The following is a 27790-nucleotide window of genomic DNA, read 5'->3' as shown; positions in this document are numbered from 1 at the left end:
AGATTGTCTTAATGTTAAGAAGTACAATTGGTGATATTAAGGGTCTTAGTGGATTTCAAATTTATATGAAGTTCAAATCAGTAGTTATGAATCTTGATGAGTTTTTTAGACCTAAGGAGTCTTCATGGCTAGTGGTACTCTTAGAAGTTTTTATGCCAAATTCGGTTGATTGGCTAGCCAAGATAAGATTAGATAAGATTTATGAAATCCCCAAGATTTTATCATGGATGTTGAAAATGATTTGAAGGCTAATGAATCTAATGTTAATAAATGCAATGATTTCATTGAAAATGATGTCAAGGATGAAGAGTCTCAGCTTTATGAATCAGAGGATAGTAATCAACAATTTGATAATAGGCATGATGTGGATACATCTTCTTATGGTAATGAGTATAAAGAAGAGGAACAGTGTGACAGTAGTAATAGTCTTCTTTCTAGTGATGAATGTGAATGTGTTACAATGTTGGTTGTTGAGGTATTGTCTAAAAAGGAAGATGCATGTGATGATCAGAGTTCTGATTTTTCAGAAAATATTACTAATGAGTCTGCTGTTGTAAATGTGTCAAGTTATCTAGATAATGATCATAGCTAAGGAAAATAATTTAGGAATGAAGTCTTGTTAAGTGTTGATGAGATTTCTGACTTGTTAGCTCATGATTTTGAAAGGTATGCTAATCTATCTAAGGATGCTTGTGTTTTGCCACATTTTGCAATTTCATATAGTGAAGTCAATTCCCCTAAATTTGACATTGAAGAAGATGTAGTTTTAGAATATGCTCAGTCAAGTTTGGGAGGTGTATGTGATGGTAATATGTACATCAATGCACATGATGACTTCTATGTTGAAAATGAAGATGTAGAGATAAGGTCTGTTGCTGGTTCATATTTTTCTCATTTTCATGAAGATGAGATACATTTGGATAGCTCATATGACAAGAAAAGTAATACTAATGAAATGGTTTATCCTAGTGAGTTGTTTGAGGAAAAAATTTATATGGATCAGCATATTGTTAGAAGGAAATTTCATGATGACTCTTGTGATTTATTATCTAATCATTTGTTAGAATATGAAGACAATACAGTGTATGTTCAATCTGATTTATGGAGTACTGATATTGCAAATGAGGAGAAGTCAGATTTTTCATACTCGTCATACATGGATGCACAAGGTGAGTTACAATCTGATCCATGTAACTTGTTTAACAAAGTAGAATACCAAGCTTTTGTGTTTATGGTTGAAGAAATCCATGGTTTAGTCAGTGATGACCAGTTCTAGTTTGATGTCAGTTGTTATGATCATGCTGATTCATTTTTTCATAGTGAGCAAGGTGAGGAAAGCATGCCTGATTTTTATATGCACTATGGAAGTAATGATAGTAGTTTTGTTTTGCCTAACAAAATGATTGAAAGTGCTAATGTGTTGGGTGAAACAAATGAGAATAAGAATTTAAATTTACCTCAGGAGAATGGTGATGAAAATTAGGTGTATGATAGAGGTAAGAAGTTGTGAAAACTTTTCGGTGGCCTGGGGCCATCGTTTGTACATAATCTTAGTGGTAGTTTCTTTTTTTCAATAAAGTTGTTTGAGAGAGTTTTTGTGTGGTCTCCTTCCTCCAAAGATCTGAATTTTTGCCATGCCTACAAGAGGCATGCATCCCCAAACAGAGCCACTATTGGTGCTCAAAATTGCGTTCTCATTTTGAGCATCTATTTCAAATTTTGAGTCGAATCAAGCCCCATAAGAGCTCATAAATATGATTGTACCCAGCTATACCTTTGAGGCCCCTAAGGTGTTTAACATTTCTAACACCCTCCATTCAGCTTATCCTCCTATTCCATGAAGTTAATTTTGAGATTCTGAGTCATTTGGTGAAGTCCCATTTTGAGCAAATCTCAATTCTGCATTTTTCACCAAGTGTCAAACAACAACAGGAGGTTGTGTTTGCAATTGAATATCTCACACCCAGTAATGTTTCATGACTTGCCACTTTGAGAGTGTCTAGTATCCATACCTAAGAGCCTATGTTTCAGATTTCAAGTTGTTTTGAGTCTGTTTCACTAGGTTTTGAATCCCTCAAAGTTGGTTAGTTATCAATGTCATGCTTATATGAAATGTTCAGAATTCTGGGAAGCCCTATTTGACCTATAATAACTTTTGACCAGTTGACCAAAATGCTAAATTTCCTTTTGAATTGCATTTAAGATGTCACAAAATTTTTATTTTTTAATTTTTAAGTCTTGACGAATCCGTTTGATCAGTCTTCAAATTCAATTCCAAATGCAATTTGTAAATTTTCACTGGTGTCTGCATTTGCAGATTGATTGGAACCCCTGTTCATGATGTTATATCTTGAAATTCATGATTGCCTAGATCAAATGGATTGTACCACTATGTTCTCCTCTAAAAATAATTTAAGAGTGTCAGTTTGCAAGTCATGACGAGTCCATATGCACGCTCTTCTAGGTTAGTTCTGTTTGCAAAAATTACTTTTTTGGCATTGTTTCCAGTCAGCAATTCTAAGTAGCCCACTTTGACTGATCACCATTTGCACCCAGTTATTCATCATGAGGCCAAATCATAGATTCATATTGTCCTCATGATAGAGAATCAATGCCCCAGTTCTCATTTTCCCAAGTGTCCATTTGCCCAGATTTCAAGACCAAATTCAAACCCATTTTATTACTTTCTGACATGTTTTCTTGTAGGTATTTCTGAGAGGTCAATTTTGACAGCGAATATATTTTGACCTTGAATTCATCATGAGACCAGATTTGATAGGGTAAAAGTGTTTAGAATAGATAATCAGTATCCTAGATTTCAAAGCCCAGTTATCTGTTTGGGTTAGTTTTTAAAGCCAGTGAAAGGACCTTCGGACATGAAATTGACAAGCTAGAATAAATTGGTAAAATGAGTTTTAAGTGGTAGTACAGTGATGGTTTCTAATTTGGATCTATATAAAATATTGAGTTGATCAATTTGCCAGTATAGTTGTCCGAAAATGAAAAAAAATTAGCCGGACCCACACTGGGGCCCTATTGATTCCATCAGGCAGAATGAGTCAAAGAATGTGAATAAAATGAAAACAAGAGACATATTTTTGAATTAAAATATCAACTCACTGATGATAATTAGATATGTTAAGTTAGGGGAAATGGTTGATGCATTTCTATTGTTTTGTGAGATGGTGAAGCAAGATTGCAAGAGATTGCAAATATGCCCTAAGCCTAGTGGATATGGAGCTTGAGGAGGTTTTTTTAATTTATAAAGGCATGGATGAATGTCTCGGAGTAAAACCACCCTCATCATCTTACAACAAGCTTATTGAACATTATTGTACTACTTTCACGGTTCACTTGGCTTTTGATTTAATTGATGAATTGTGTAAAGCAGGTCTAAATATTTGTGTAGAAGAGAATGAGAAGGTTAACATATCCCTATGTTCGAAGGAAGATAATACAATTTTCATAAGAAATGTCATGGCGAGTTTTAAAATCTCTAAACAAACTTCCAATGTACCAAACATCAAAATGAAGTTAAGCAAGTTCATTGTGTGGAAGAAAAGAAGATCAAGCATAAACAAAGGATCCCACATAGCTAGGAATTCATTTTATTTTGAATTTTCCAATTGTATTGTATGTGAAATTTGAGTGCTCTTGTTTCACACACTTATGTCTAAAACAAGGAAATTAAATATGGGTTTACTATTTTGAATGTTGAAATTGGGTCCAAAGCGTGTGAGGATTTTGAGTTGGGTGTAAAGAGAAATAAAAACACATCAAAAGAAGACCAACAGAAAGTAGAAGCAATCAATGCATTAGCAAGGAGGCCCACAACAGGGGCTGTGAAGCAATTAAAGGGGAGGCAGCCCACGTTATGGTCAGCCCACACAAGCAAGATATGAAGATGGGCAGTCAATAGCAGGGGAGTAGCTAAAAAAGCAACCTGCAATAAGACAAAGAATTCTCAGTAACCACAAGACAAACCCTAGTCTAAAGGATAGGTAGAAGATGTCAACACAAGACAAACCCCATGCTAAAGGATAGGTAGAAGATGTCAATGGAACCACAGTTTCATACAAGACATCCATGATGATGAATAAGCAGTCCAGTGCAAAAAGGAAATGTTTTTAAAAATGTGAGTAGTCCATGTCAGATTAAAAGGAAAGCTTCCACACCAAGACAAGAATTCCCATCTAATTGGTGTGGCCATTAAAAACAAGCCATTTATAGAATAGGAAATCATCGTTTGGTGCAGAACTTAGAGAAGTTGATTAATGTAGAGAGAGGGGCAACCAACGAATGAAGGTAAATCACGCCAAGTGAAAGAAGTCTACACCAATTCAAAGCCACCAATGGGAGCAGGTAGCCCATGCATACAGTAAAAGGGAGCTTCAACATTCAGGAAAGAGTCCATGCAGAGGCTTGTGAAAGTCATGACCAGGTAATAAACAAATGCCAGTTTGAAGGATGAAGCCATGGGAAAATGAATGATTTCCCAAGCCATTCATGCAAGGTAGTGCATGATACACTATGTATAAAGAAGGGATCCACACATAACTATCAGAGGCTGCACATTGAAGGGAAGATCCAAAGCATACCCGCATAAGGAAATGGAAAAGATGCCCGCATAACAAGGAGAAACTATGCCTTGAGTATAAGACAAGGGATTTTCTTTATCCCACATTGCCCGTGGGAGGGTCTTTCTAAACCTTTAAATTACAAAATCACACATATGTTGTAGTGTCTTAGAAACAAAGGCTTTTTTAAGCCTTGCGTGTTGAAAGAAGATGATGAGGGGCCCACTTGGCCGTCCAGTTGGCACCAGACAAGATTGAATTTTGAATGAATGTGCAAGCAAGAGACAGATGATGTCAACAACATTAAGTTGCTAGAAAATCCAATATTTGACTAGTCTCTATGTCGCTAGCCAAAAAAACTAGGGTTTTCTAACTAGCGACATAGCAAGTCATCGAAAAATTGTAAAAATGACAAAATCGTGTGGCCTATTCAGTCAGAATGATTGTGTAATGACATGGTAGTCTCACAGTGAATCACAGAGTGACAAGTGGTAGTTAGTAGGGGTGTACAATGTGAATGAGCAATGATATGGAGCTTCAAACCAATCGCAAGGTGCCACATGGCACAAGTTCCAAGGTAGATGATGATGTGGTAAATAGATATTTTAGATGCGCCAGATCGTGCCATGTGGTAGATCGGAGGGTCATCACTATGTCGCTAAGATGAAGTTGCATGCTAGTTAACATAACAACATAGCAACCATGATGTGGTGTGCTTACATGGCAGTGAGTAGGATGAATCAGGTGATTCCATGTGGCATCTACTATTCAGGCTCAAGCCAATCAGAGCATGACAAGTGACAGGATGGTCAAACCAAGTTTGACTTGAGTGAAACATATGAAGGAAATTTCAAAAAATAAATTAAATTAATTTTTAAATGTTTTTCCTCAAAGATCATGTGTAGGTCAAATTTTAAATAAAATTGGAGATTATTTGTATAGTCAAACTATAGAAAGAGGAATTATTTTTTGCAATTTTAAATGGAAGCCATGAATGGATACCTGAAACCTCAAAGGGCCATACTTGGGCAATTTTTATCAAAAATGGGCACTTCAATATACCACTGGAAACAGAATGAGATGAACTTTCTAAATATAAGGTTAGTTTGTGCATAGATACTCACTGGTCTAAGCTCTAAGCCAATTTTTTATTCTCATGGCTTTCTCAGCAGAGTAGGCAGATTTGATCATGGAGCATCGAAGTTGATTAGAGGGTAGTTCTAAAGGCTTATTGGCATCTGAATGTGAAGAAAACCATCTTTAAATAGTTTTCTTGCATTATGGAGGTTACAGTCAACTGATTCTCACTTTTTGGCTTGTGTTCATTTTTAACATCAAAAATCAGTTGCATTCTTTCATTATGAAATTTTTCAGATATTTCTGTCTGGTAGAGGCCAAATGATGGGATTAGATATGCAGTTATAGAGAGAAGGTAGAGAGAGGTTTTTTGAGCTTCGTAGGAAGGAATTTATAGGGGACACATGTCAATTGCAAGTTTAATTTGGGAATTTTCCTCTTGATACTTATACTTTCTTCTTCTCTTTTGTAAGGGTTGGAATTTTGGAAAGTTTTCTCTAGAATGAAGATAGTTAGTAGAACTAGCCTTGGAATTGATGAATTCTAAATGGAAGATCTAGGATGTGTTGGTTCTAGACCATGAAGCTTTTCTTTGGCTATGATATCCCCTTCCCTTCCCATTAGTTTCTCATTCCCGCCATTTTCTCTCTTGTATGATAGCATATGTTATTGTATAGTCTAGTTTATTAGGTGATTTGTGAGTTAATTTCATGCATTTTCATGTATTGATTTCAAGGAAATCAATACAAAAAAAGCAAAGTTGAGTTTTATTTTAAATCTTGTCTCCATTCTCAGTGAGTTGTAATGTTTTATGATCTTTGAACAAAGAGCCTAGATCATATTTGCAATCCCTTAAGGTTGTATGTTGGTTCATTGTTGCTTGTAATTCAAGGAATTATGTAAATGCTTTAGGGATTCAATAGGGTTGCAGGTTTATTGAGGAGGATATTAGGTAAGAATGAGATTTAAGTTGAACATTGATTTTTATTTACAAGGTGAATGGATAGATCAGATAGCTGAATATATGAATAAGTATCGGATATCCAAAATGCATAAGAGAGATTTATGAATTTGCCTAATGGATCAGGCACTGATTAGCTATAGGGTCATTAAGTTGTTTGTATACATGGTTTTCATCCACTTTCCCCACCCACATAAAATTAAAATCAAATTCAAATCATCTTTACATTTTATGTTGAAGAGCTAGAATAGTTTAACCATCACTTAGCTTATGTGATTCATAGATTTGCATTTAGCTACTGTAGATCTATGTTTTGCATGAGTTATTAGGAGAAATAAGGGCTTTTCATCTGTAGTAAATAGATTCAGGGATATGTTTTGCACTAGTATGATATCAATTAAATCTGAGGTCCACCCGCCTAGGTCTTGCAAAGCTTGAAGAAGAAGAAGGGTCTAGCCTTATAGTTGGCCAAGGATTGCAGTCAAATGTATCCATCATAGGAAGTTGCTAGCCTTAGATGCATTTGTCTGGTTTTTTCATCATTTTCAAAACTGTTAAATCATGAGCCAACAATTCATTCTAGAGGGTGTTATTTTTGGTGACTCTTGTTCATGAATAATAATAGAGCCAATGGTTTTGTTGTGTTGATTTTATTGTGTGATCTTTTAGTTATACTATTTTTCGCATGTTGATAAACTTTGCTAATGTACCGAGTTAGAGAAGAGATCACCCTATTGTTCCTATGTAGCTTCTTTTCTCACATGAGTGCACTTTCTATGGCCTTGGAATTCGATGCAAAATGAAACATCTTTCAATTTTTACTAAGTTCTCATTGACAATTGCATCAGTGGATTTAAGGAAGCATTACTCCTATTTTCATTCATTTCCTACCTATTTTTTTTATGATTTAACTCACATACATGTTGCTACCATGGTTTATGTCCATTAGGAATTTCTCTTTCATGTTATTTTCTTTCATTTCTCATTACCTCATCTTTGTTATTTTCTTTGCTAACTCCTAGTTAAATTAGGAATTCATATACTTGCATTGTTAGATTGCATTCATTTTAAAAATAGAAAATAGCAAAAATATATCTCTTTTTTGGTTACTTTTTGAAAGAGCAATCAAATTGAACATCTTATCCAAAATTTGTTAGAACCAGCAAAGGCCTTCCTATGAACGAACACATTTATCTTCAACTATGTACATTGCAATACATCGCAAGATCACTCAAAACATTGGAGTTGATCATAGATTAGCTTTTCAAGAGAGGAATTTGAAAGGAGTCCTACTATTAAGTATCATTCAAAATGACATCTCAACAAACTTGATCATAAATTGTAAGATATATGGTGATCATGGAAAATGGTAAGGTGAGAATTTCCTATTTAAAGAGGTGCAAGGCCGAATAATGTATGTGTACAAGTACATATGCGTAGAGATGCATACATTGCAAGGTGGATCAGAGATGCACAAGTATGAGAGTGAATGCAAAGGTAAAAGAGATTGCTTGTGTAGATGTTGCTAATAGTGATAAGTGAAATCTGAGCAAGAAGGCCTAATTGATGTTGAAGGAGGAAGATTGATTGCTTGAAGGGTTGTTGAGTAAAAAAAGGATAGAAATGATAGTGGAGATCTTATCAGTCAATCAACACCTAGATCAAATAGAGATCTGAACTTGCAAATTGAGTTGTAATAACGTAGATCAACACCTAATGTTTTCTTTCTAATCATTTTAAATAGTTTGTATTGAAATCCTTTTAATAGAGGTTGACCTAATAGTCATTTGAAGGACTTAATAGTCTGTAAAATCTTTCACAAGATGACATTCTACATGGAATGATCAAAGCCTTTTGACAAGGCCACTCCTAACAAGGTGATTAAAATCCTCTAACCAGGTCATATTTAACAATGTGTATTGTAACCTTTAACAAGATTGACTCCCAACAAAGGTCACTTTGAAAGATTGGATATTGGTGGTATGTTGCTGGTGATTTTTCCCAAATTAGGTTTTCATGTAAAAATCCTAGTTTCAAATCTATGTTGAATGCTTGATATGTCTTACATTTTATATTTAGAAAAGAATGTTATATTTGGAATAGTAAATTTTGTTTACAATAGAGATCGAGTAATAGAAGAGACTAGGATAAGTAGAATAGTAAGAGTTTTATGTTTAAATGTTCAAATGGTTCTTAAGGACCTTGAGTAATTGATTCACCCTCCTCCCCCCCCACCACTCTTAGTTATTCTAGATATTTCTAATAGAACAATTCTACATTGAGTATCTTGAAGGATTTCCTTTGATAGAAGAAGTAGATACGATATGCAAGTTAAAGAAAATATTGTATGGACTAAAGAAAGCACCTAGAACTTGGTATAAGAGATTGGATAAGTATTTGGAACATTTGGGATTTACTAAAAATACTATAGATAGAAACTTATATTTAAAGAAATTGAGAATGGCTTGTTGATTATTGTGATATTTGTGGATGATATAATCTTTGGAGGTGATAATGAAGCGAATTTATGATGAAATGAAGAATGAATTTGTGATGAGAATGATTGGTGAGATGAAATATTTCTTGGATTTATAGATTGTATAGAATAGTGATAGTATTTTCCTATTATAGACTAAGTATTAGAAACACTTATTGAAGAGTTTTGGTGTGGAAAGTTGTATACCCATTGGTACACCTAGGATAACTAGTCACAAGTTATCTAGAAAATGTGAGATACCTATAGTTGAGTAGAAGAAGTACATATCCATGATTGAAGGTTTGCAATATCTAACTCATACAAGACTAGATATAGAAAATGTAGTTGGTATAGTAGCAATATTTCAAGTGACTCATAAGGAACCACACTATGCAACTGCAAAGAGGGATGTTCAAATATTTGAAGGGTACACATGATTTTGGGTTATTGTATGTAAGATCAAATAACTTTACTCTATGTGCATAAACTAATGTGGACTAGGCAGGTAGCATGGATGATAGACAAAGTATAAGTGGTGGAGTAGTTTTCCTTAGAGGAAGATTGGTTTCTTGGCTAATGAAGAAACAATATTGTATTTTACAAAGTACAACAGAAGCAAAGTATGTATCAACATAAAATAATTGCAATTAGATCATGTGGATGAAATAGATGTTGAAGCATATCAGAATAGATTTTTTAGAACCTTTTATCATACACTGTGATAACACAAGTATACTGAGTATGTCTACAAATCACGTATTGCATTCTGAGACAAAGCACACATTGATTAAGTATCATGTTCTAAGAGAGAAAGTTGAAGAGAAAGAAATCATATTAGAGTATGTTAATACAAAGGAGAAGATTGCAGATATATTTACAAAGAATTTTCCTAAGGATACATTTGACTATTTGTGAGGTATGTTTGGGGTTATTCCCCTCCCTACTTCAGAACATAATATGCAAAGATTACATCAAGTCAGTGGTATAGAGTACTATTGTTTATCTAGACTAAATGTTGATGCTTCCTCTATAGGGGATTATCTATGATTGAAAATAGTCAAGGACTCTTGGTAGATAGTATTGAACAATGTCTTTGGAAACTTGAGCTAGTTGAATACATTTGAGTAGCTAATTGACATAATGATGCCTTTTTTATTGATGTCAATGGGTAGATAGAGTGCATTAAAAACATCTTCTATGAATGCAAGAAAGTGAGTGGGGAGAATTAATTATAGAATACATGAGAAAGATAAGTATTCAAAATAAGGCAGAAGTTTATCAATGGGGGAGTAGCAATTTTTCTTGAGAGTTTTAGATTTGATTGATGAAGAGGATTTGAAAGATGAGAGAAGAAATGAAAAAGCACTATGTTTGGTATTCTTGGAACTTATATTTTTTTGATGTAGATATGGTTAGGAAAATTAGTGCCAAAGGTATGCCTAACCATCCAAACACCCTATAGAGTTAACATATTTTGAAGAAAATAATAGAGGACAACAGCAAGGAGAGAATTTGAACAATAATATCTTTATTGATTCACCAAATTATCAGCAAACATGTTGATCTATAGGCCTCATGGATTATGACTAGTACAAGTGATGGAGATATCAAATTCAATGAAAGCAAAAACAAAAGGAACCAACACCAGCAAGAGATAGATAATAAAATTCTTCTAATTGATTTATCAAATGAACAATACATACACTTGCTTTCATACAGATTTCTTCTTCCAATAACTTTCTATCCAAATACTTGATCTAAACCTAAACCTAAAACTCTATTTATACTTGCTAGGATAGTATATAGAACATTCTAGATTATTACAATATAGAAAATTCTAGATCAATATAGAATAGGGAAGAATGACCCCACAATGGTTTAAAAAAATCCCAAGAAAAGATCTTATCTAAATGACAAAATTGAGATAAATTTCTCAAGTTGGCTCGTGCATAAAACTTGATCTAAATACTTTATGTGGGTGCTCCTGCACCATACTCCCCAAGAAATTTTATCTCAAGCCCACTTGAGATGAACTCTTGTAGAGTGGTACCCTACTTTTTGATATCTTGTTCGGTCATCCACATAGCATCTACATCCAAATAACCTCTAAGTTTTACCAAATACTGCTTGGACTCCTTTCCTCTTTTTTGCTTTATGAATTTGGTGTCAAGTATCCTTTCTAGCTATGGTGTCTTCTTAAATGGTAGATGTTGAATGTCTTATGTATCAACAATCTATCCTATATCAATTTCTAAAGTGGTTGCTTTGAAGGGTGTGAGGTTTTCTATGTTGAAGATGGGAGAAATACCAATCTTAGGTGGCAATTGAATCTCATAAGCATTGGTTCCAAAATTCTTCAATATTTGATAGGGACCTAGTTTTCTCAACATAAGCTTGGTAGATTTAATTTTTGGTAGCCTCTCTTTCTTGAGATTTTCCCATACTAAATCTCCCACTTCAAATTCTAAGTGTCTCCATTGCTGATCTACATGCTTCTTATACTTGTCAGACATTCATTAGAGTTGTGGTTTGACTTCATCATGGATTTCTTTTATGGCTGTAGAAAATTCTTCTCCTTGGGCACTAACTTGTTGTTGTGAACTCATGTCTCTTAACTCAAAAATTCCCTCTAGGATGAATTCCATAAACCACTTGAAATGGTGACTTTCCTATACTTCTATTGATGGAGTCATTATATGCAAATTCAGCTTGGGGTACGATTACATCCCATTTTTCTTCATGTTGTTTTGTGAGTGTTCCTAAAAAATTGCCCAATGTTCTATTAACTACTTCTATTTGGCCATTAGTTTGAGGGTGGTAGGTTGATGAAAATGATAAATTGGTTCCAAGTTTCCTCCATAAAGTTCTCCAAAAGTGTCCTACAAACTTCACATCCCTATTTGAAACTATGTTGAGAGGTAGCCCGTGAATCCTTATGACTTCCTTGAAAAATAGATCTGCTATATGAGAAGCATCATAGGTTGACTTACATGGTAAGAAGTGAGCCATTTTTTTGAACCTATCTACTACAACAAATACACTATCATGCCCCTTTTTTGTCCATGGAAAACCTATTAAAAAATCCATCATTATGCTTTCCCAGGGTCTAGATAGTATTGACAAAGGTTGATAAAGTCTAGCATTTGTAGTCCTTCCTTTGGCTCTTTGACAAATCATACCTGTTTCTGTATACACTAAAAATTGTCCTGAATGACTATATTAATCTAATTAATAATAGTCACATTCCTCTACTTATTTAATTAAATTATTTTAATTAAATAGGTTCATTTTTGCCTAAGTATTTAAATTTAATTTAAATACTTTCTAGCTCTAATGTGTTAATTTAATTAACACATGATTCTCCACGTATTCTTTTTTAAATAAATTTTATTTATTTAAAATCCTCCATATTTCCATTAATTCTTCTAGACCTTGATTAAATTAAATTTCATTTAATTTAATCTTTATTCAAACCACCTAGAAGTATGTGCATTCATGTGAGTTGTCATCACATCTTTTAAGCACATGTTGTCTACACCATAGGAACCTTCTACACACATATGCCATCTCATTAGTCTTATCCATCTATCTAGAATGTGAGATAGGGTGCTTAGTTGTCAATTCTTATCCTTATGTCCTGTGCTTAGTTGTCAATCCCTATCCTTATCTCTTAGTGGTTTCTAAGCACATTCTAGATGCTTCCTTCATCCACTTTAAATAGACATCTTGTCTCAAGCTTTCCACACGAGGAGAACCTCGGCTGGGTTAGGAGTCATTCGAAGTCCATTAGAACTTCTTATTATTGCATCATCATTCTGTCATTTTGATTTCACACATCATCTAGTCTAGGTACATATTCCATTTGCATACACACATCCAAGAGATTCATCTATTGTTGTGTTCCTAAGAGCACACCGAACAATACTCTCCATTGTTATGTTCATAGTTTGAGGTTTGCATAATCTTGGTTACAATTTTATGCAACATAGTTTCCACAAAGTTTCTAACATTTGTCTGAAGTTTAGGCCAATAATAATACCTCCTAACCAATTCTACGTTTTTATCCAAACCAAAATGTCCACCCATTGTTCCACTATGCTTCTCTTTGATAATGTTTGTCCTCATAGAGCACCTGGGTACACATTGTTGTCCTCCTTTGAAAAGAAGTCTATCTTGTATCAAAAAATTAGGAAAATCAGCATGGTATCTCTCACCAAACTCCATACATACCTTGTAGATGTCACCAAAATCTAGAGCTGCTACATACAAGTCCTTGAGTCCTTCAATTCCCACACTTTCTAGTTGTATCTGGGAGACAATCAGATTCCCTCTACTAAGAGCATCAGCAACCTTATTTGATATGCCCTTCTTATGCTTGATGGTGAAGGTATAGGCCTATAAATACTCCATCCATTTCATGTGCCTATGATTTAGTTTTTCTTGGCTATTCAAAAAACTGAGTGCTTGGTTATCAGTATACACAAAAAACTCCTTTGACAACAAGTAATGTCTCCACCTTTTGAGAGCTTGAACCAATCTGCATTTCTAGGTCATATGAAGAGTATTTCTGCTTGGCTTCATTGAGCTTTTCACTTGACAAAGCCATTGGTTTTCCTTCTTGAATAAGAAATACCCCTATAGCAACCTTGCTAGTATCAAATTCTACTTGGAAAACTTTGTTAAAAATCAGGTAAAGAAAGAATTGGCTGCTCAATAACCTTTTTCTTAACCAATTCAAAATCTTCATTTGCTGATTGACTCCATGCAAACTTACACTTCCTCCTTTAATAGTTTCTAACATAGGAGCACATATATGACTAAAGTTTCTTATGAATTTCCTATAAAATGTAGCAAGACCATGAAAGCTTCTAACATCTCCAACTATTTTTTGGGGTGGCTAGGATAGTATAATACTTATCTTATCTTTATCCATCTTCAAGCTACCTTGGAAGATCACAGAACCAAGATATGTCAGCTCCTCTTGCATGAACAAACACTTTTCCAAATTTATTACCAATTTCTCCTCATAAAGTCTTCTCAAATCCATGTCAATGTGCTCTAGGTGTTATTCCTTTGTCTTTCTAAAAATTAATATGTCATCTAAATATACTATGATGAACTTGCCATTGAAATCTTTGAGTATTTCATTCATAAGTATCATGAAGGTACTAGGAGCATTAGAGAGTCCAAATGGCATTACCTTTCATTCATATAATCCATCATTGGTTTTGAATGTTTTCTTCCACTCATCTCCAGCTCTTATCTCTATTTGATGGTACCCACTTTTTAAGTCAATCTTGGAGAAATGCTTTGCACCTCCCAAATAATCAAGCAAATCTTCAATTCTTGGCATTGGAAACCTATATCTAATTTTAATCTTATTAATGGATCTAGAATCAATGCACAACCTCTAGGTTCCTTCCTTCTTGGGTGCCAAAATAGTAGCTATAGCACATGGGCTTAAGCTTTTCATAATCAAGCCAGAATTGAGTAACTCATTTACTTGTCTAGCAATCTCCTCAATTTGTTGAGGTGTCATCTTATATGTAGCCTTATTGGGTAAAGTAGCTCTAGGAATGAAATCAATACAATGACTAATGTCTTGTATGGGTGGTAAAGACTTTGGCATACCTTCAAAAATCAAACCTTCATACTTATCCAAAAGTTATTTCACTTCATTAAGAATTGTATTATTTTTTTCAGCCTCCTTTCTATCATTTCCAATGGGTTCTTATGGTTGTGGGTTAGGTAGCAAAAGAAAACAAGGTTTAGGTTCATCCTTCATGTCCCGTAAGAATTCCTTTTTATCAACCATCATAATTTTGGCTTCCCTCTCTTTATTTTCTTCCACTTCTTCATGATGAGCAAATGGAATCAATCTAATCACCTTTCCATCCTTCTTGATGTTGTATATATTGAGTTTTCCATCATGTTGTGCTTGTAAATCATACTGCCAAGGCCTAGAAAATAATACGTGGCATGCATCCATGTCAACCATATCACACAAATTTTTTTCCTTATACTGTCCAATCTAAAAATCAACCCATGATTGCTCATTTACAAGAGTTTTTTGACCCTTTGTTAGCCATGAAACCTTATAAGGAAAAGGATGAGGTATTCTCCTAAGTTTTAACTTCTCAACCATCTTAAGAGAAACTAAATTTTTAGTAGATCCTGAGTCAATAATGACTTTACACACCTTACCTCTAGATTTGCAAGCAGTCCTAAAGATAGTTTTCCTTTGTGGTGGTTCAATGGTAGTAGGCACTTTCAAAAGTGTTCTTCTCATTATTAAACTTTCTCCTCTTTCAAGTACACTATCTGAGTCAGTCATCTCCTTCTCATGGTATTCATCATCTTGTACCAAATGTGTTCTTCTTTCACCTTGTGAACTTGAACTTGCTCTATCTGAACACCTAGATGCATAATCTCCCTCCTTATTGCAATTGAAACAAACAATTGGACTTGTCCTTCTACCACCAAATCAACCTCTTGAATTGCCTCTTCTACCTCTGAAGTTACCTCTAAAATTTCCTTCACTTTGACTGGTTTCTTGCTTTATCTCCTTATGATCTTCATGGTTTTTTCCTCTTCCTTGGAAATTTCCTCTTCCCCTTTGATTTCTTCCTCTTCTTCTACTATTTTGTTCTTGCCTTCTTTTCAATATGGCTTCCACCTTCAATGCTAGTTGATAACATTTATGTACTATATCAAGACATAATAAATTAAGTTCTTCTTGAATGTTCAACCTCAATCCATTGAGATATCTAGCAACTTTTACACTTTCACATTCCCTCTGCTTTTCTCTCAAGCTTAATTTTTGAAATTCTTCAGTATAGGCAGTGACATCTATTCCTTTTTTCTTAAACTTGATCTCCTTCGATGAGGTTGGATTTCATAATCTTCAGGTAAGTATGTTTCTCTCACCTTGGCACACATCCTTTTCCATGAAGTTATCATGTTCTTACCTTCTTTGACCCTTTCTCTTTGAGTGAAATTCCACCAAGTGAGGCTTGGTCCCTTCAACTTTAACTTGGAAATTTTTACCTTGTCCTTTGCTATATTTTCACATTCAAAATGGTTGTTCAAGGCTTCTATCTAATCTACAATAGCATCAGCATCCATCTTTCCCAAGAAGATGGGCAGGTCACCTTTGGCATCCTTCTTGCCAACTCTTTCAAGGGCTTCTATGAAATATCTCTAGTCTACAAGTAATTTAACCACCTCCTACTCAAGGGTATCCTCTTCTTCCCCTTCTTCCTTTTTCTCTGAGGAACCTTTTCTCCCTTTTCCATCTAGCCCTTCATCTTCTCAAATTCATCTAATAACCACTTATTGATTTTCTCCTATTCTTGCATCTTCTTTGCCAGTTCATCATTGGTGACCATGTTTGATGTTTCAACTTCTGACTCAAATCCATAAATAAAATCTAATTGCCTCAGGAGCTTTCTCCAAGCTCTGATACCAAAAATGATGCAAAGATCAAATTTAATGGAAGCAAAAACAAAAGGAACCAGCACTAGCAAGAGATAGATAATAAATTTCTTCTAATTGATTTATCAAAAGAACAATACATACACTTTCTTTCCTATAGATTTCTTCTTCCCGTATCTTTCTATCCAAAAACTTGATCTAAACCTAAACCTAAAACTCTATTTATACTTGCTAGGATAGTATATGGAACATTCTAGATTATTAGAATATAGAAAATTCTAGATCAATATAGAAAAGGGAAGAATGACCCCACAATGGTCTAAACAAATCCCAAGAAAAGATCTTATCCTAATGATGAAATTGGGATAAATTTCTCAAGTTGGCTTGTGCATAAAAATTGATGTAATTACTTTATGTGAGTGCTCCTACACCAACAAGATGATTACAACTTCAAGATCCATGATCTCTGCAAATTTTAACTCTAGGTCTTCTCCTTTATGATCCTTCAAATTTGGTTCTTATAATGGGCAAGATTTGAAGTTGTATCAAATGCAAATTTGAAATCAAGTAACCCCTGCATGGTAGCTAGTTAGATAGGGTCTTCTTCCATGCAATTTTCTTTAGTTTAGTTGCTCACTTTCTTAGTTAGTTGCTTTTTTTTTCCTAGATTAGTTTGTTCTTTTTTTGCCAAGCTGTCACCTTATTTTGTAGAACTAGAGATTGCTAAGATTCTTGTAAGCATTGACATGCTTAAATCCCTAGACAGAGCCAGTTGTTTTCCAATTTTTAGTTCATCACATTTTTTGCTTTAGGTTGAAGTCAAGTTAATGTGTCAATGTTGAGTTTATGTCTAGAATGTCTCTAGGATGACTTCTCTTCTCATCATCATCTTTCAAGCTAACCTATGCAAGAAATTATGTAAGCATTTCACTAGGCAAGGGCTAGGTGATTTAGGGTTTGGTGGGCTAGTTATAAGTGTCTCCTTGATGAGAAGAAGGTCTGTAAACTCTAATGATTCATCATTAGAAGGATTTCAAGGAAAAATATCTATAGTGGTTTGCATTTCAATGGAAGATATCATAGGTGATCGAGCTAAGAATGTAGAGTAACTAGTTGTTTCAGTAGAAAACCAAGTTAAAATCCTCAAATACACTAAAACATAAAGGAAAGAAAATATGCATCATTGATCTATCACATGAATGGTCCAGGTGCTATCTTAATAGCTATTTATCTAGTTGGAAAAGTCAATAAATAAAAAGAAATCATGTCATTAGTTGTTGAAAAGTCATGCCCTTGAGTATTTTAAAGTGGTTTTCCCTCTTTTGATGTTACGAAGTAAAGGCTAGTTGGGGGTTGTAAAGGTTAATGTTGAGTCTCTCAATCTTATGATATTGCATATATCATAGTGTCACTAGTGTTTTTTAAGATAGTGTGCAATCTTATGATCATCCCATATCGTGTCATCATAAGTGTTTTATGGTAAATGGAAAGTGATACGATGTTACAAGATAGAAGTTGACATATTAGTCAAGTTTGTTACTAGTGAAACACAATTATTCAGTTTTTATATAGCTATTGAGCTTAGTGCACAATTTATAGTGTTTTCCATGTAATTCAGTTGTCATGAAGTTCTATAGTTGCTACTGAGTCCTTTGGACAAATCCTAGTACTTACCAAGCATATTCAGTTAATGTGAAGACTAGCAGTGTAAATTGTACATTTCAATTGATTCCAATTTTATTAGTGGTTATTGACCAATGCAATGGTCATCGAGTTTATAGTATATGTGATGAGAGTTGAGTGTCAACCTAGCTTCCCAGTGTTAATGAAGAGACTCATTTTATACTGAGCTCGAGGTGAGAATGTTTACCAAGTCATACAATGTAAATCAAGAGACTCAGTTTATATGATGAGTTTCACAATGTCTACTGAGTCATCAGTGTAGACTAAGTTCAAGACTACTTAGAAAGGATTAGTATGGACTGAGCTTCTATGTCTACCAAGTGCATGAAGATGCCAAGTATTCATAAGGGATCTCAAGTATTAGAACCTCACTGAGTCAGTCTTTAGAACCTGAATGTTTTCATGTGGGCTGACTTTGTAACATTTGTATAATTGGATTGATATATATGTAATGCATTTTATCAATGTATGGATGTATGTAATGTGTGAAAGTATGAAGATTTGAATGTGAATTACATCAATGAAAAGCAGAAGGAGTGAATTGTAAAGGCCATAATAGCATAAGGAGCAGCAAAGACATATCTATCATTGAAAGATGATCAACACACAAAGGAATCTCATTCAACAAGCCAAGTTTCAAATCAAAGATTATCTACTATTTTATCCTAATAGGTGGATCAACCAAATTCTTTCACAAGGTAGATCTAACAGTCTTTTGCAAATCTCATTATTGAGTGCATACTTAATTGTGTGTTTGTAAATCATTTCACAAGGTGGACCTAGTAGTCCTTATTGCTCCTAATAAGGAAGATCATTAGAAGTGGTCAATGTAAGCTTTAACAGGCTTATTTTATACTACGGTACTAAAGTTGCGAGTATCATCCCCACCCCAGTTTTAGTTTCTATTTGGAAGGTTTATGGGTCACCAAATCTTTGTGTTTTAGTGTTATGAATGCTTTTAGTTTCTTATTCATGCAATTATATTAGAATTTATATGATGGATTAAATTCTAATTGAATGGTTGGATTAAAGGTTGAAATTGTTGAAGTTTTAGAAGAAATTGATTCACCCCTTCCCTCTTAGTAACTTAGCTTGGTCTTGAATATTTCCAACAATTGGTATCAAAGCTTATTTGGTTCTTAGGAGAAAGCTTAAAAACTTGAGCAAAGATCAAGGCCGTGGAGATATTTAGACTTAAAAAATCCATTGACAATGAAAAGTTGGATTTAAAAATGGCCATTTCCCAACTCAAGAAAGCAAAGGAGCAACTCTCTCAATCCTTGAAAAGAAGAAAAGAACTTGCAATTCAAATGAATGATCAACTCTACATTGAAGAAATAATTAAAGACCTTCATTCAAGCAATTTAGATAAAGCCAATGAAGTAATCAAAGTACTCCTAGAAAAGAATGGTTCCCTATAAGAAGAAGTAAGAAAGCTAAGAAGAGAACAAGAAATTCAATCAGTAAGGTTATGTGAAATCTTGAAACAGAGAAACAAGATAAAAGAAGAGATGGATTGAAGGAACAATGAAATCCAAAATCAATCCCTTCAGCAAGCAGACCTTATTGATCATCTCTCCAATGAAAATGAAGAAATCATGAGTCTAATATTTGAAAATGAAAGAATGAGGAATGATCTAAATTCTGAAAGGCAAATCAATGAAAGAATGAACAATGATTTGAAATCTAAAAGACAAATCAATGAAATACTGAGGAATGATCTAAACTCTGAGAAGCAAATCAATGAAAGAATGATGAAATCTCAAGTAGACATAAATAAATTGAATGAGCAAAAACTCTATAGGAAAAAAGGAAAAGCAATAATTGGATATATAGAAGAAGGAGACTCATCTAAGAAAGGAGCTCAAAAGAACCAAAGTTCTACTTGTAATTATTGTGGTAAGATAGGTCATACATCAAACAAGGGCTGGAGTAATGGAAAATGCTATAATTGCAACCAGCATGTTCATAAGGCTAATGAATGCAAAGAGAAACCAAGATTTGAAGGAAAATGTCATAGATGCAAGAATCATGGACACAAGTCATCAGAATACAAAACCAAGGTATTGAATCCAATAGAAAAAATTGTGAAAGAAATATTTGGCTGGGACTACAACACTTGGTGCAAATTTCATTACTGTGGAGAATTTGGACACATTGGTATGAATTGTGTTAAACACCATATATATGAGGAAAAGAGATTCTACCAAAAGATGTTTCATTTGTAAAGAACTTGGTCATCTTACCAAGAACTACATGAATACTGGTAGAATTGAAGATGAGAAGAAGGCAAAAGCTGATAACATTTGAAAATGGATGAGACAACAATGGGTTACTAAGTCTACCGAGGATACAAATCCAAGCAATGATGGTCAAGTCAGTCAAGAAATGGGTGACTCTACCATTTCTAATTAATTTCTCAAGGAAGAACTGGAACTAAGCTATCAAAGAGGACATCCAAAACAATTCCAATTGAAAGGTGGCAAAGATCCAAATCTATATTCAAGATACAAATGGATCACTAAGTGAGATCGATATTAGTTACTACCAAGTTACTTCTCTACCAAGTGAGGCCAGTCCATAGACTCTACCAAGCGAGGTCAAGGTAATAAAGATTCATATGGTTACCAAGTCATGAAGACTTTACCGAGTGTTCAATGCCAAGTAGTGGATAATAGTCTGTCAACATATCTACTTTCATATCAAGAATTAATGGCAAAATTTCAACAAAAGCCATGGAATCAAAATCATTTCTTACCATGAAAATTTGAGTGCTATTGCAAAGAGTTTTTTTTAGTGTGATCAAAGCAATTTCAGCGAGTTTTTAGTGAAAGTTTTTTGAATTCTCTCAAACCTTACCAAGTGAAAATGGCATCTAGTAGCAGCAAGGTTAAGTGAGGATCTAACATGTTGGTTTGTGGAGTTGAGTGGAAGGTGCCATATTTCAAGCTCACTCTTGTGATTGCTAAAACCCTAGATCCAAGTGGTGCAGAATCCCAAATTCCTCCCAAGGTACTTCTTATAAATTATATTTGCACTCATTTCAAATGTGTTATTCAAGAGATTGGTACACTAGAAATGGATGATTCCCTAGGTCAGTTATGTTTGAATGGAGTCCTAAAACCCAAGCCTCAACATCTAGAAACCAAAGGGTTGACACACATCCCTCACAGGCCCCAAGAATTTCAAATCAAATGGATTAGGTTTATTCTTAGTTGAGTGCATAATGGGCAACTATGGCTAGAACAACCAATTTTGATGACCAAGAAGATGATTCATTGAATCACTGGCCTCCCTATGCTACCTAAAGCCAAAATAAAAAAAACCCTAGGTTGGGTAGAAGTGCAAAAGAAAATCCTAGCTGGATGGTAGAGAAATGGAAATTAGTAGTGTCATTATTGCAGAATTGAAGTTTGGTATTCATGTCATTCAAGACAAGATATACACTTTTAGTAGGTTGAATAGTGTGTCATGTGAAGCCATGGACTTAGCTTACATGGTGGTTAAGAACAATCTATCATATGACCTTGCCGAGCTATTATAGAGATAGTAAAATAAGAACATGGAAAGCATAAGAACTTCGAAGAACAATCCATGTAAGTTTGGTTCCTTGTTGAATTTCCTATTCTTTTATGTACAAAAATTATTTCCTTCTAAAGGCACTATAGTATGGAGAAAAGATGTGCCTATGCTCTATCAAATCAATGAGTAGATTGCCAATATGGGTGAGAACTACAATAGTATTATAGATAACTACTTTGATGTATTTAAGGAGAAAATGAACAATATATTAAGAATCCCCAAGAAGCTAGTTGAGGACAACAAAGATGATATATTTTTCATGGTGGATAGTGATAAGGTGTATATTCAAGTAGTTAAGCTTGAAATTGTGTGGGTAAAACCTCTTGGGTATGAGGTCAACATTGATGAAGAAAAGGATATCATTGAAGCTCTTATCAATAAACTAGTTGAACTTAAGGCCAAATACTTTGGAATGTATGATGAAGCAAAGGACAAGATTGAACTTGAAATAAAGATCCCTTAGGCAGTCAACAAAGGGAAAACAAGGATTGCAAAAATAAAATAAAGTTCACCCCTTTTGTTAATTGAGGGAAAAGGTGAGGATGAGAAAGGTGAAGAAGCAAAGGATGAGGAAGAGTCTGAGGAAGAAGATCCACTAAAGAAGAAAGGCAAGGTGATCATCACCAAGCCAGCAAAACCATCAACTACGATATTCACCATGAGGTCAAGAAAGAAAGATGACAAAGAAGGAGACATCATATTTAGAAAACCTCCACCCACCTTGTAGCATAGGTTAAAGCAATTGGAAGAAGGAGTAGGCATAATTAATTTTAAATCATTAAAATATAAGATTAGGAAAACTAAGGAGCAGAAGCAACTTGAAGACCTGGTGTTGAATAAAATGGGTAAGTGGAAATAGTCACCAGATCATCTCACTCCACAAGTTCCCAATGAATTATTGGAAAAGATAAAGCCAAGATGGGATTTTTCTATACAAACAATTAAGGACATATATGGACAAACCCTGAGGCAGTTGTTACTGAGCATATCAGATGCTAAGGTAAAAGAGTCATTGAAGAAAAATGAATAAAAATTGACTCTAAAGTTGAATACTTGTCTAGTTTTGATCAAGGACATTGAGCATGTTGTTAGAAAAAAAAACAAGATGATGAGGAGACTGACCCAGTCAAGATAGCTGCAATAGTCATTGCCTCACTTCCTCACTCTCTAAGCAAGCCAGTGTCAAGTTTGGAGATAGCATCAACAAGTTTGTTTGTGACCACTAGTGATATATCAAATATAGTCCAATCACTCTTTGTTCCTACTCAACTCATCACATCATTGACAGAAGCGACTTCCACTTCATCTACCAAGTTGCAGATTCTTCCATCATCTACCAAGTTAAGTACTTCATTTTTGATTTCTCTAGTTTTGGCTTCTTCAGTTGTAAGCATAGCAGTTTTGGGTTCTACAATTTTGAGCACACCAATTTTGGGTTACTCAAGTATTTCTATAAGTATTCCTTCAGTTAGTACAGTATCAATTTTTACTACAAGCCCAAGTATCTATACTATTGTTTATATTTTGGATACAAAAGAAATAGGTGTAAGGATAGTTGAGCCCAAGGTTCAACTGAGCACAAAATTTTTGGGAAAAGGAAAGGAGATAAAGGAAGACATTGATTTAGATGAGGAAATAATAATCCCCAATTGGGATATTTACAAGCTTACTCTAGATCAAATGCAAACATTTTGTGAACTCCTCCAAAAAAAGGTTAAATAGCAAAGGCTAAAAGAGGAGAGAGATAAAGAGTATAAGATAATTGAAGATGCTAAAAAAAATTTGGTAGAGGAGTAAAAGCACAAATTTGTGTCACCGTTTATGATACCAAAACCTATTTTGTTCAAATCTCATTTGTCTATCAAAACTCTCTTTTTTTCAAAAACTAAAAATACCCTTTTATAGATCTTAGATTCAATATCATGATTATATAAATTTTTGAGTGTTTTGATTAGTTATAATATGTTATAATTTCAAAATATTATAAGTCAATAGTTCAACATTCCAAAAGATGTTCCCTCAAAAAAGGAAAAAAAATAGTAAATCATATCAAAAAAATTTAGAAAATATATTTATCTCTAGAGGAGAGAATCTTCTTCACGAATATGATTTTTTTTAAAGAAGGTATAGATTTGATATGGAAGTTTTGATAGGAGGAAAAAATTGTTGGATTCTAATAAGGTCGAACTTAAGTACTTATAACAAAGAAAATATACATCAAAAATAATTATTTCTATTTTTGTTCACTAGCTATACATGTCATCTATAAGATATTTTCAAATCAAAACAAAAAAAAAAAGATGATTTGCATGTACTCGTTTGACGGGAACTACACCCTATATTTTTTATACTTAAAAAAGGGACTTCAAAATAAAATGAAATGAATAAATTCTTACTCAAAAAAATTATAAAAATTATAGGCTTAAAATTCATCCAAGTCTACACATTTCATCAGTTTACATCATGTTCATATTTTAAGCACAAATACCATTTTTTTTGTCATTAATATTGAACTGTCACATTCTAATATCACGTTTCTTTATAAAAGTTGACACAGGTTTGTGCTTTTACCTAGAAGCTATAGGAATTGAGATTGATTCTTCTCAACCTATTTTGTATCAGCTAGAAGAAGCAGTCCAAAAATTAAATGAAGACACTGATGGACAAGATAACCTAGTGGAGAAGGTTGAAAAGAAGTTTAACAATAAAGTGTTGGAGCACATTGCTCAGCAAATTGACCTTCATCAAGTAGAACTCTCTACAATTTTGGGCAATTTAGAAACATCATGTTCAAATGTGTCATCACTTTTTGGGAAGCTATGTGATGTTTCTAGTTTTATAAAGGAAATAAAGGACAAATTGTCCAAAATAGATGAAGATCTTAAGGCTAGTACTCAACCACTGCAACTTGACCCCAATTCAAGCTCTGCATACTTCAAGAAAATAAGTTTCTTGTCAAAAATGCAAGTGGAATAGTTAAGGGAAGAAGCAAGCATTAGATCCACATTGATTGACATACAAAACATGATCCTTCCCAACATGGATTTCCTGCAAAAACGTATTGCATATTCAAAAACTCTAATTCATGACAATAACTTCTCTATTGCAGACCATATGATAGAATTGTCAGTAGAAGTACAAATTGCACTTCATAAATGTAAGGTCTTCCAGGAGAATTGGGATAAAACCTTGGCAATAATTCTTAAGGTATATTCTGAATTTTTGTCTCATTTTGGTGTTTCTATGTAAATAAAATAGAATAAATCTTTTGCATTAATGTAAAAAAGGGGGAGAAAAGATATATTGGAGAAATCCATATGTTATGGGGGGCTGAGACACATAGAGATACACATAGTATGAGGAGAAATATGATATGGGGGAGAACTTGCAATAATGTTGTCTATACCTTACAAAATCAATTTTGAAAAATTCCAAAAATAGTATACTCTACCAAGCCAGTACCACATGGTGATGGATATAAGGTATTCAGTTTTGGCTAATAAGTATTTTTGTCACTAATGCCGAAGGGGGAGATTATTGACATATCAATCAAGTTTGTTATTAGTGGCACACACTTATTCAGTTTGTGTATAGCTACTGAGCTCAGTGTACAATTTATAGTGTTTTCCATGTAATTTAGTTGTCACTAAGTTCTATAGTCGCTACTAAGTCCTTTGGATAAATCCTAGTGGTTATTGAGCAGATTTAGTTAATGTGAAGACCAGCAATGTAAACCATGCATTTTAGTTGATGCCGAGTTTATCAGTGGTTATTGAGTAGTGTAGTGTTCACCGAGTTCACAGTATATGTGATGAGGGTCCAGTGTTAACCTAGCTTCCTAGTGTTAATGAAGAGACTCAATTTATACCGAGCTCAAGGTGAGAATGTTTACTAAGTCATACAATGTAAATCAAGAGACTCATTTTATATGATAAGTTTCACAATGTCTATCAAGTCACCAATGCAGAAGAGTTCAAGACTACTTAGAAGTGATTACTATGGACCAAGCTTCTATGTCTACTGAGTGCATGACAATGCCAAGTATTGACAATGGATGTCGAGTATTAGAACCTCACTAAGTCAATCTTCAAAACCTGAATGTCTTCATGCGGTTTGACTTTGTAACATTTGTAGTAACTTGTATGATGGTCGACTTTGTAATTTGTATAATTGGATTGATATATATGTAGTGCATTGCATCAATGTATGGATGTATGTAATGTGTGAAAATATGAAGATGTGAATGTGAATTACATTAGAGAAAAGTAGGAGGGAGTTGTAAAGGCCATAATAGCATAAGGAGTAGAAGAGACATATCTATCACTGAAAGGTGATCAATGCACACAGGAATCTCATTTAGCAAGCCAAGTTGCAAATTAGAGATCATCTACTGTTTATTCTAATAGGTGGATTAGCCAAATCCTTTCACAAGGTAGAACTAATATAGTCTTTTGTAAATCTCTTTACCAAGTGCATACTTAATTGCATGTTTGTAAATCCTTTCACAAGGTGGACCTAGTAGTCCTTATTGCTTCTAACAAGGTAGATCATTAGAACTGGTCAATGTAAGCTTTAACAGGCTAACTTTGTACTATAGTACTAAAGTTGTGGGTATCGTCTCCACCCCAATTTTACATTCTATTTGGAAGGTTTCTAGGTCACCAAATCTTTGTGTTTCAGTGTTATGAGTGATTTTAGTTTCTTATGCATGCGGGTGAACCCACAATAATAGGCTCCACTTTACTGGGACGAACAAATTCTAAAAAGTTTCAAAATTTTTGCAATTCCAAACTCCATACGTTCACGCAAACCTCGGGCACATGTTCGCATGAACATGCAAGCAACACATGTTCGTGTGAACCCGTTAAGCCATGTTCACACGAACATGTGTTCACGCAAACCTATACTACATGCATTTCCAGCAATTAAAATCGCTTTTTAAACTTTTCGAATTCATTTTCACGGTGACTACTATTCATTCAGAGCATTCGAGCGAATGTGTCATTTGTGCTACCTCCATCATTGTCATCCTGTCGCTTTCATTCTGATTCTCATCATCGTGTATGTCAAAATATTATTAATTTAATGTTTTTCAATATTTTTAAAGTATTTTTTTATGTTATCAAAATATTTTTTAATGTTTTTAATACATTTTTTTTAATGTTTTTAAAGCATATTTGAATGTTATTTACGTTTTTAATAGTTTTGAAAGCATATCTAAATGTTAATTTAATATTTTTATTGTTTATTTATATTAATTTAGAAAACAGAAAAATATTATATAGAAAACATTAGGAAACAATTTTAGAAAAACATTAGCAAAAATAATATAAAATTTAGGAAAAATATGAGAAAACAAATTTAGAAAAAAACATTACGAAAACATTAGAGAATTTATTATTTAATATAAAATTTAGAAAACAAATTTAGAAAAAAAAATTAAAAAATTAGAAAATTTAGAAAAAGACATAACAAAAATATTATAAAATTTATAATTTAATATAAAATTTAGAAAAAAAAATTTTAAATTTTTTTTTTTTTAAATTAGAAAATTTAAAGAAAACTATTAAAAAAATTAGAAAATTTAGAAAAAAATATTACAAAAACATTGGAAAATTTAGAAAACATTATGTTTAGAAAAAACATTACAAAAATATTAGAGAATTTATAATTTAATATAAAATTTAGAAAAAATATTAAAAATATATTAAAAAAAAAATTTAGAAAAACATTAGAAAAAATATTAGAAAATTTAGAATTTAATATAAAATTTAGAAAATAATTTTTTTAAAAAACATTGTAAAAACATTAGAAAATTTAGAATTTAATATAAAATTTAGAAAAAATATTAGAAAAAATATAATTTAATATAAATTTTAGAAAACAAATTTAGAAAAAAAATTAGAAAAACGTTAGAAATTTTATAATAATATAAATTTTAGAAAACAAATTTTAAAAAATTTAGAAAAATATTATAAAATTTATAATAATATAAAATTT

General features: G+C 33.4%; 1 pseudogene; it reads right to left on the bottom strand.

Annotated features, from left to right (window-relative positions):
• The window catches only part of LOC149566319 (BAG family molecular chaperone regulator 1-like), a 104644-nt pseudogene extending 77825 nt beyond the window's left edge, over nt 1–26819 (bottom strand).
• Between the last annotated feature and the right edge of the window lie 971 nt (nt 26820–27790).

Source organism: Cupressus sempervirens, chromosome 3 (genome assembly GCF_028749045.1).
Source record: "Cupressus sempervirens isolate cs-2001-9-10 chromosome 3, ASM2874904v1, whole genome shotgun sequence".
Classification (NCBI taxonomy): domain Eukaryota; kingdom Viridiplantae; phylum Streptophyta; class Pinopsida; order Cupressales; family Cupressaceae; genus Cupressus; species Cupressus sempervirens.
This window is presented reverse-complemented; position numbering and strand designations above follow the sequence as displayed.